The sequence below is a fragment of the Triticum aestivum genome, chromosome 6D (assembly GCF_018294505.1).
Source record: "Triticum aestivum cultivar Chinese Spring chromosome 6D, IWGSC CS RefSeq v2.1, whole genome shotgun sequence".
Classification (NCBI taxonomy): domain Eukaryota; kingdom Viridiplantae; phylum Streptophyta; class Magnoliopsida; order Poales; family Poaceae; genus Triticum; species Triticum aestivum.
The window spans coordinates 344618929-344629000 of record NC_057811.1 but is presented as its reverse complement, the minus strand read 5'-3'; positions in this window follow the sequence as shown (position 1 = coordinate 344629000).

The window sequence follows — 10072 nt, the reverse complement described above, 5'->3', positions numbered from 1 at the left end:
GAAGAAGGAAGAAGGAAGAAGAAGGAAAAGAGGGTCAAGGGGGGTCGATATACCCCCTCCCCGATAACATTTTTTCCATGTATATATGCAAAAGTTACATTTTTAGAAAAGTTTTATATATCTAGCTAGGAAAGGAAGAAGAAGAAAAAGAATGAGAGGAAAAAGGAAAATAAGAAGAGGAAGAAAGGAGAAGAAGAGGAGAGGAAGAAGAGGAGAAATAAATAAGAAGAAGAAAAAAGAAGAAAAAGAAGAGGAGAAGAAGAAAGGAATAGAGAAGAAGAGAAAATCGAATATTCTATTTTCTCTTCTTCTCCTCTATTCCTTTCTTCTTCTCCTCTTTTTTCTTCTTTTTTTCTTCAATCTTCTCCTCTATTAATATCTTCTTCTCCTCTTTTTATTTCTTCTTCGTCTTCTTATTTTTTATCGGATATGTCGTTGTCGATATACCCCGTGTCCCGATAACTTCAACACGAGGGGGGCGCGGGGTTTAACCTACCCCCTCCCCGATAACATTATTTTCCCATGTATGTATGTCGTCGTTGTCGATATAACCCCCTCCCGGATAACTTCGACCGTGATAACTTATACCACGGGAGCACCCCCCGGCCCTCTCGCTCGACCAAAACTCTCGAGGACACCCAAACCCTAGAAAAAAACGATGTCGGTCTCCTACCCCCTCCCGCCGCGCCCCTACCCTTGAAGCGTTGCCGAGGCCACCCCAAACCCGGAATAAGCTAGGTCTACGTTTGCACTAATATATCCACCTGCTGTCATGTTTGTGTAATAATTGCCATGTTGTAATATTTGCAGAAACAATGGAGCACGGACGAGACGAGGAAGCAGAAGAGGTGTTGGGGGACATAATCTTAGCCGGAGGTGATGTCTTGTCGTATCTTAACGACAATGATGGTCTGGAAGAACAGGGTGAAGAAGCAGGCTACGGTGATCGAAGAGTGGAGGAGGAAAGACATGATTATGATGGCTCCGGTGACCCAATGCTGGTGCAAGAAGGAGCCCGTGGTGACGGCTCCGGTGACCGAACAGAGTCCGGCCAGGTAAATATATTAGTTAAGCCTGTGCTGACTAGCTAATTGATGCATTCATTGTTTTGGTATGTACACATATTAATTAACTCTCGTCTTTCTTCTTTTTTCTAGCCCTCCGGATCGAGCACAACTTCGGTAAAGAGACGAGGCCCGAAGAAAAAGTTGCGCTCGGATGAAAGGTTTGAGATCACAGCAATCGCGCGCGACGGCCAACCGATTGAACCCATCCGGACAAAGGAAGCATTTGCTGCTCAGTGCGGGGTTCTTGTTAGGGACAAGATCCCGATCAGCATCCACCAATGGTATAAGCCTAAGAAGGAAGACCCTGAGGTGTCTTATGTCAATGATATGCAGAAAGATGATCTTTGGACTGAGCTGAAGGCAAATTTCACCCTACCGCCAGAGGAGGATCCGGAGAAGCCAGTTAAAGAGCAATTAATCAAGTCTCATGCTCTTAAGAAGATGGCAGACCTATTCAGGAGGTGGAAGAATGAGCTGAAAACGTTTGTCGACAAAGAAGAGACACCAGAATTCATCGGCAAATATGAGAAGATCAGAGATCACTGGCCCGCATTTGTGGCCCACAAGACATCGGAAAAGAGTAAGAAGATGTCAGCGACAAACAAGAAAAATGCTGCGAAGAAGAAGCTTCACCATCGCACGGGGTCAGGTGGCTACCTCAAAGCCCGGCCTAAGTGGGCCAAGGCTGAGAATGATCTGCTTGATAAAGGGATCGAACCAGAGACAATGAACTGGCCAGACCGTTGCCGGACTTGGTTCTTCGGGGCTGGCGGAACCTTGGACCCTGTATCAGGGAAGTGCGTTTGGACGGACGAGCAAATGAGAATACCAGTCAAGAGGCTTCAGCACTATATCGATGCAGCGCAGCAAGGGACGTTCGTTCCAGACAGAGAGAACGACGAGCTCACAATGGCCCTCGGGAATCCTGAGCACCCTGGACGGACACGAGGCACGCCAGGCTCCGTTCCGTGGAAGGCTGGTTTTCCGGACGCAGGCGGTTACAAATGCCAGGAGAGGAGGAAAAAAGTGGAGCAGACCCAAATTCAGAAGCTGCACGAAAGGGTTCAAGCGCTAGAGGAACGAGACGTAGCTCGCAGCAAGCGACCTGCCGAAACTACCCCGAAGCCCCGCCATCTCAGCGGAGAAGCAGCGTGGCTTCCACCGAGCTGCTTCAGCCGGAGCATGTCTTGACGGCTCCTGCTAGCTACCCCGTGGATGCTATCACGGAGTCTCAACATTGCCACCTTATGACGCAATGGCAGAACTTCAAAGTCAAGGCGGCTGTCGGCTCTGTTCGACCTCCTGAACCCGGCGCAACTTTTCACTGTCGTCCGATTCCAGAAGGATATGCTAGGGTGACGGTGGACGAAATAACGGAGGGATTTGAGGACCTCCAGCTTGACCACCCTACCGGTGAAGGGGAGACTCGGCTGGGTTCTGCTCTGAAGACTCCATGCCTATGGCGGAAGGAGCTCATCAACCTTCCGAACTGGACGCCTCCGCCTCCTCCTCCTCCTCCGGCGAGTAAGGGCACTCCGCCTCCTCCCTCCTCCGGCGAGTGATCAGGGCACTCAGCCTCCTTCTCCGGCGCGTGGCGGCACTCCGCCTCCTTCTCCGCCTGCGCCGGCGCGCCCGAGCAGCCAGCCTCCTCCTTCTCCGCCTCGTCAGCAAGGGCGGAAGAGACCCGCCGCCGCTCCGGCTGCTCCGGCGCGTCGTAGTCCTTCTCCTCCGCCTCGTAAGCAAGGAAAGAAGACAGCCGCAGCCGCTCCGTCTGCTCTGCCGGCGTCTAGCAGTACAGCCAGAGGCGGGAGGCAATACAGATTCGGTCCTTCTCTGAAGACTCCAGAGAAGTTACCATACGAGAGGACCCCGGAGGAGAACGCGAAGATCGTGCGAGCCGAAGTGACGAACTTCTTTCAAGGGGTGAAAGCAAAGAAACATCCACCTCCGGAGGAGAAGGTAGATCCGGTGAAAGCGAAGCGCACTCTGGCTGCCCTGACAAAACCACCAAAGTCTCCGCCGAAAGGCAACTATGAGCGCATTATTGCAAAGACATTTGTCGAAGCGGAGCGGTCGGGAAGTACTGTCAGTGATCAAAGGTTAAAAGAACGACGAGCTGGGAAAAAAATTGCCCAGCTCGGCGAACAAGCGAACCAATCGTGCCCCCCGCTCAAGGTGTCTAGCGACATCGTCGCTAATGATCCGAGGATGGTGCCCGGTTATAGCAATCTTGGAGATTACCTGCCCGACGATGTACATTATGATTTCTTGGAGGTGGAGGAACACAGATACGAGTACGGGAAGCCTCTCGTCAAAGATGAAAGATCTCTAACAACGATGATGCGAAGATTCCATGATTGGTACATGAAAACCTGCAGAGAGTCTGGGGGGAGGAATACTTTGACGCTGAGAGTTAAAGAGGAGCATGACCTCGTTGGAATTGAACTGTTGAATGTTCCATTTGAGGAGTTCTTCCAGTTTTTCAATCAAAAGGCCCTCGATAAATCAACGGTCACTTGCTACTGTCTGTAAGTAGTACTACTTCTGTCATTAAGTCTCTCTATATAGGTCAGCTCTTTCATTGCATGTATTTATAATTATCCTCACTATATTATGCAGATTGAAGATCGCCGAATTGAAGAAAAGACAAATCGGTGATATTGGGTTCATTAACACAAATCTCATAGATGCAACTGAGGTTAAATATCATGCCGAAAATACCGAGGCCAACTTGCTACGATCGTTGGTAATAAATGAAAACAAAGATATAATACTCTTTCCTTACAACTTCAAGTGAGTGTTACTGTCTTGTGCATATTCGGTTTCCCTTATTAGTCCAGGTTATAGTAATGTAATTGATGACTTATGCATGCGTGCGCAGCTTCCACTATATTCTCCTAGAGATTAAGCTTGAGCAGGGACTAGTAACCGTCTTAGACTCGAGACGAAAAGATCCCCAGGACTATGCGGACATGACTCAAATGCTCGAGAAGTAAGTTAAATCGATCATTATCCACCATATCAGCAACTTTGTTCATTTCCTGATATCAAGTAATTGTTTTCTTTGTCTGGCAGGGTTTGGAGAAAATTCACCAAAAAAGCTCCGGGACTGCCGAAGAAGCTGCAATTTAGACACCCGAAAGTAAGTACTATAGTAGCATGTTCCGCGCATCTCCTAGTGATTCAAGCGCTAGTTTCATCAATACCATTTAGCATGCTTGCTTATCAGTTTGATTGACCTCTATTTCTTGTAAAGTGGTTGTGGCAGGAACAAGGGAATGATTTCTGTGGATACTACGTTTGCGAGTCCATCCGCCACACGACCTGTGAGCGGGGCTACTCTGACGAACAATATGAAGTGCGTAAGCAATAATATTCACAATTTTATTTTATTACCATCATTTGTGTTGAGTTTCATTTATTCATATATATATGTATTGACCCCCTTCTTCAAATTAGATCTTTCGGATGCGGGATGAACTCCTACCACCAGATCGTATGCGAGCAATTCAAGAGGAATTGGCGGCATTCTTCCTTGACCACGTGATCGCTGAAAACGGAGAATACTATGTGGACCCTGTGTTCATATATAATTAGGAGATTATATTGTAAGAGATAATTATTGTATATATGTAGCCGGTAGTGTCGGATAGATATACGAGAACTTGTTGTTCGACCAATCTCTCGGAGAAGGAGAGGTGGTCGATATCACTTCTCTCTGTATGCATATGTTCATGACGATCTTCTGTTTCCTTCATTTGCTTACTAGCTAGCGTGTCTAGTCCTCTCTATACGTATATAGTACGTAGCGTCGACCAAGCACGGAGATAAGAGAGGACACTTCTCTCTATTAATTAGCTAGCTAACACAATATATGAAACACCTAAATTAACCCCCCAAAACCCCCAACCCCCCCCCCTTCAAAAAAAACAAAAACCCCAGCCCCTGAAATGCTGACGCGTGGATGCCTATTGGTCCCGGTTAGTGCCACCAACCGGGACCAAAGGCCCTCCTGCCAGGGCTCGCCGCACCGGCCACGTGGAGGCCCATCTGTCCCGGTTCGTGTAAGAATCGGGACAAAAGGGCTAGGGCATTAGTAACGACCCTTTAGTCCCGGTTCAACAACCGGGACAAAAGGCCCTTACCAACCGGGATAGATGACCCTTTTTCTACTAGTGCTGCTCCGCAATTTGACTATCATGTCGCGCACAGGCCACAGGTCCAGAAGCCAAAGCCAAGACTGCCCAGGTTTCCAGGTACTGCCACTTCACCAGGGTCCTTCAATGCAAATGGCTTCATTGCGCACAACACTTTCTTTGATAGCGCCAAGAACCCCTATTCCAAGCTAAGGATTTCATCGGATCGGTTCTGGAGCTATCAGCAGCACAGTTATTATTCATGTGTTCTTTATGATTAGGGGCGCATCTTTCCTCATATGCGTCTTGACTGCGAAGCCATTGCTGGATTGCCATGCCTTGAAGAAGCCCTTGACTGCTATCGTGATGCTGGCTTGCTCAACTTTGTAACTGATAAGGAGCATTGGAATGAAGAACTTCTGCTTCAATTTTATGCTACCCTCCACATTCGCGGATACAACAGGGATCCGAAGACTTGGGTCCTTGAGTGGATGATAGGCAATGTCCATCATGAAGCCAAAGCTTTTGACATCATTGAGCTAACCGGCCTGCCCACTCCAGGAGAATTATATGAACCTCATTGTCAGCTTCACCGCAATGCTCTGGAGAGTATCTTCCACAAGCCAGAGCCCAACATGAGCCAAATGCTGAGTATGATGAAGCCTCTGCCACATGACGCTGATTACCCAAAGGAGTTCTTTGTCGAAGATCTAGAGTATCTGCCACGCACTATTTATCACATCATCAGGCGAACTCTATGGCCTGTCAAAGGACATTCTTCAGTAGAAAAACTTGAAGGAGCAATGAAGACTTTGGTCTTTTATATCTTCAACGGCATCAGCTTCAATTCTCAAGACTTCTTTATCAGGCAGTTGGCTGCATCAGGCTCTGATCTCTTTGGACTGAATTTCTACGCTCCGTGGGTCATGCGCCTCATCAAGCTACACTCAGCTGTCAACTATCAGCCCTCTGCTCGCAACCATCTGATCTTTCTGCCAGAGGTTGATATGTTAGTTGAAGCCATATACCCAGAGCCTGCCAAGGAGCCTGTTTGTCTTCACAATGCTGATCACCAAAGCTTCATGCAACCCATTGAAGGAGTCCAGGCAGTCACTCGTGTTTATCCTTTGGCTGGCAATACACGCTTACCTCACCGTGCTCAAACTGAAGCCACTGAAAGCACTATTGCTCAAAGGCCTCGAAAGCGATCTCGTGTTCTCAATGACCGAGAACTTCTCGTTGCCCTGCATCAGAAACAGGATAAGCATCACTTCTGGCTGAAGCGGCAGATGCAAAGCCTCTTGGTGGACGTCAATCGCATTCGCAATCTTGCCACCAAGAATGCCTTTGTTACACATGAAACCTATCGGAGGTCATGGAAGAGTTTGACATTGCTCAGTGCTGAAGCAGATCTTCAAGACGATGGCTTCACTGGAAGATTCAAGTTTGACTCCACTCCTCCAAGGAATGTTGTCTTGCGTCGAACTCCGTCTCTTGAAGACTCTGATTATTCCTCCTCCGCTGCAATGGTGAATGCCAGAGTAATCGATGATCAAGATGATGCTACTTCACCTCCTCCAACTTCAGCGCGTATCGACACTGCACCAAGTTCGTCTGCACCGCCAAACCCCGATGCCGACCCTGCATCCTCTCCTACTCCTTCTCGGAATGAGTAGAGGCTCTATGTCTTCAAACCTTTTTGGTCCTTACTGACAAAAGGGGGAGAAGCATATGAGTTGATAGTCTTCAAGCGGGTCCATATGGGCGGTTGCTTTATATTTTGCCTAGTGTTTACAACTCTCGCTTTTGATACAGTTGGTTCTTTGAGTTGTAACACTTAAACTTGATGGTCGTCTGCTACTTGTTTGCTATTCTGTGATGTGATGATAAATTCCGCATGTGCGATGATAAATTCCGCACTTAGTCATTTTGCAGACGCCCATTTCTCATTATGCATGTCATTATCCTTGTTATATCAAATCATACATGACGAATTGTCTTCATAAGTTGAAGAGGATCTCCACAAGTACAACCTTGCATTTGCATTCCAAAAGCAAATTACTTATATGCACATCTTCAGGGGGAGCCTTTTGCTACTTACGAAGACAATACCTCTATCCTTTACAATTTGGCATACTTTTATCCCCGTTGAAAACTTCAACCAGTTTGTCATCAATCACCAAAAAGGGGGAGATTGTAAGTGCATCTAGTGCCACCCCTAGTTGGTTTTGGAGTATTGACGACAAACCTGGTTGAGGGACTAATGTGTTTGTGAGAATTGCAGGATAACACAGGTAGTAGTCCCTCATTGATTCGGTTTACCTACCGGAGATGGCCCCTAAAAATGTATGAAGACATTGAAGACGATGGTGGTATGTGAAGATATTCACATTGAAGACTATGACAAGAGAAGGCATTGCGTGAAGACTATGGAGCGCGAAGACCTAGTTGTTTCGTTGTTTCCTTTTCTTCTTTGTTGAGTCGTAGGAACCACCGTACTATTAAGTGAGGTCCCAGTGAACAAAGTCAGAGTGACTGAAGTGATGCTCAACCAAAAGCCTATGTCTTCGAGCGAAGACAATGAGAGCAAATCTTATCCAGAGCTGGATGAGTCAGCTTTACTTGTAGCCCAAGTAAAGTTGCCGCGTGTGTTTGAAATCTGACCATTGGAACACGTGTCAGTTCCTTAGTGACCCAGGGTCATTTCGGACAAATCAGGTTGGGTTGCCTAGTGGCTATAAATAGCCCACCCCCTACACCATAAATTGGTGGCTGCTCAGAGTTAGTGCACGGCTTTTGTCGTTTGAGAGCAACCCACCTCCGAAGCTTTTGAGAGAGAGAAATCCTTGCGAGGACAAAGCCCAAACACCCAGAGCCAAAGAGTGTTAGGCATCACTGAAGTCTTTCTGTCCGCGTGACCTGAAGACTTGTTACACTTGAGGACTGTGAATCCTCCAGCCGGTTAGGCATCGCGTTCTGAGCATCCAAGAGTCATTGTGGATCGCCGGTGAACAAAGTCTGTGAAGGTTTGGAAGTCTACCTTGAAGACTTACCAGAGTGATTGGGCAAGGACTGGGTGTCCTTAGCTCAAGGGGAATAAGGTGAAGACGCGGTCTTCTGATTTGAATCTCAGCCTCCCTAACCAGACGTACAGTTGTCACAGCAACTGGAACTGGTCCAACAAATCCTGTGTCCTCAACAAGTGACTGGTTCTATCCTCTCCCTCTCTTTACTTACAGCTTGTCTTTGTGAAGTCATTGCTTGTTTGCTTTACCTATTTGTCTTCACTGTGTGACTTCTATCGTTGTTTGGCTTCATACCATCTTCCATCCTGATCCGTACTACCTAACTGCTATTAGTCTTCGCACTTTCACTTCATTGAATACTTGACTATGGCTTGCCTAGTGTTGTCTACCTTCCGCTGCATATCAATAGGTTCATTTCTATTGTTTTTCTTCGAAACTCTCATGTTTTGAAGACTTCCATAAAAATCGCCTATTCACCCCCCCCCCTCTAGTCGATATCTAGCACTTTCAGTTTCAATGCTCAAGACTTCTTTATTAGGCAGTTGGCTGCATCAGGCTCTGATCTCTTTGGACTGAAGTTCTACGCTCCATGGGTCATGCCCCTCATCAAGCTACATTCAGCTGTCAACTATCAGCCCTCTGCTCGCAACCATCTGATCTTTCTGCCAGAGGTTGATATGTCAGTTGAAGCCATATACTCAGAGCCTGCCAAGGAGCCTGTTTGTCTTCACAATGCTGATCACCAAAGCTTCACGCAACCCATTGAAGGAGTCCAGGCAGTCACTCGTGTTTATCCTTTGGCTGGCAATACACGCTTACCTCACCGTGCTCAAACTGAAGCCACTGAAAGCACTATTGCTCAAAGGCCTCGAAAGCGATCTCGTGTTCTCAATGACCGAGAACTTCTCGTTGCGCTGCATCAGAAACATGATAAGCATCACTACTGGCTGAAGCGGCAGATGCAAAGCCTCTTGGTGGACGTCAATCGCATTCGCAATCTTGCCACCAAGAATGCCTTTGTTACACATGAAACATGTCGGAGGTCATGGAAGAGTTTGACATTGCTGAGTGCTGAAGCGGATCTTCAAGACGATGGCTTCACTTAAAGATTCAAGTTTGACTCTACTCCTCCAAGGAATGTTGTCTTGCGTCGAACTCCGTCTCTTGAAGACTCTGATTATTCCTCCTCCGCTGCAACGGTGAATGCCAGAGTGATAGATGATCAAGATGATGCTACTTCACCACCTCCAACTTCAGCGTGTATCGACACTGCTCCAAGTTCTTCTGCACCGCCAAACCCTGACGCCGACCCTGCATCTTCTCCTACTCCTTCTGGGAACGAGTAGAGGCTCTATGTCTTCAAACCTTTTTGGTCCTTACTGACAAAAGGGGGAGAAGCATATGAGTTGATAGTCTTCAAGCGGGTCCATATGGGCGGTTGCTTTATATTTTGCCTAGTGTTTACAACTCTCGCTTTTGGTACATTTGGTTCTTTGAGTTGTAACACTTAAACTTGATGGTCGTCTGCTACTTGTTTGCTTTTCGGTGATGCGATGATAAATTCCGCATGTGCGATCATAAATCCCGCACGAAGTCATATTGCAGACGTCCATTTTTCATTATGCATATCATTATCTTTGTTATATCAAATCATGCATGATGAATTGTCTTCATAAGTTGAAGAGGATCTCCACAAGTACAACCTGCCATGTGCGTTTGTATTCCAAAAGCAAATTACTTATATGCACATCTTCAGGGGGAGCCTTTTGCTACTTATGAAGACAATACCTAAATCCTTTACAATTTCACATACTTTTATCCCCGTTGAAAACTTCAACCAGTT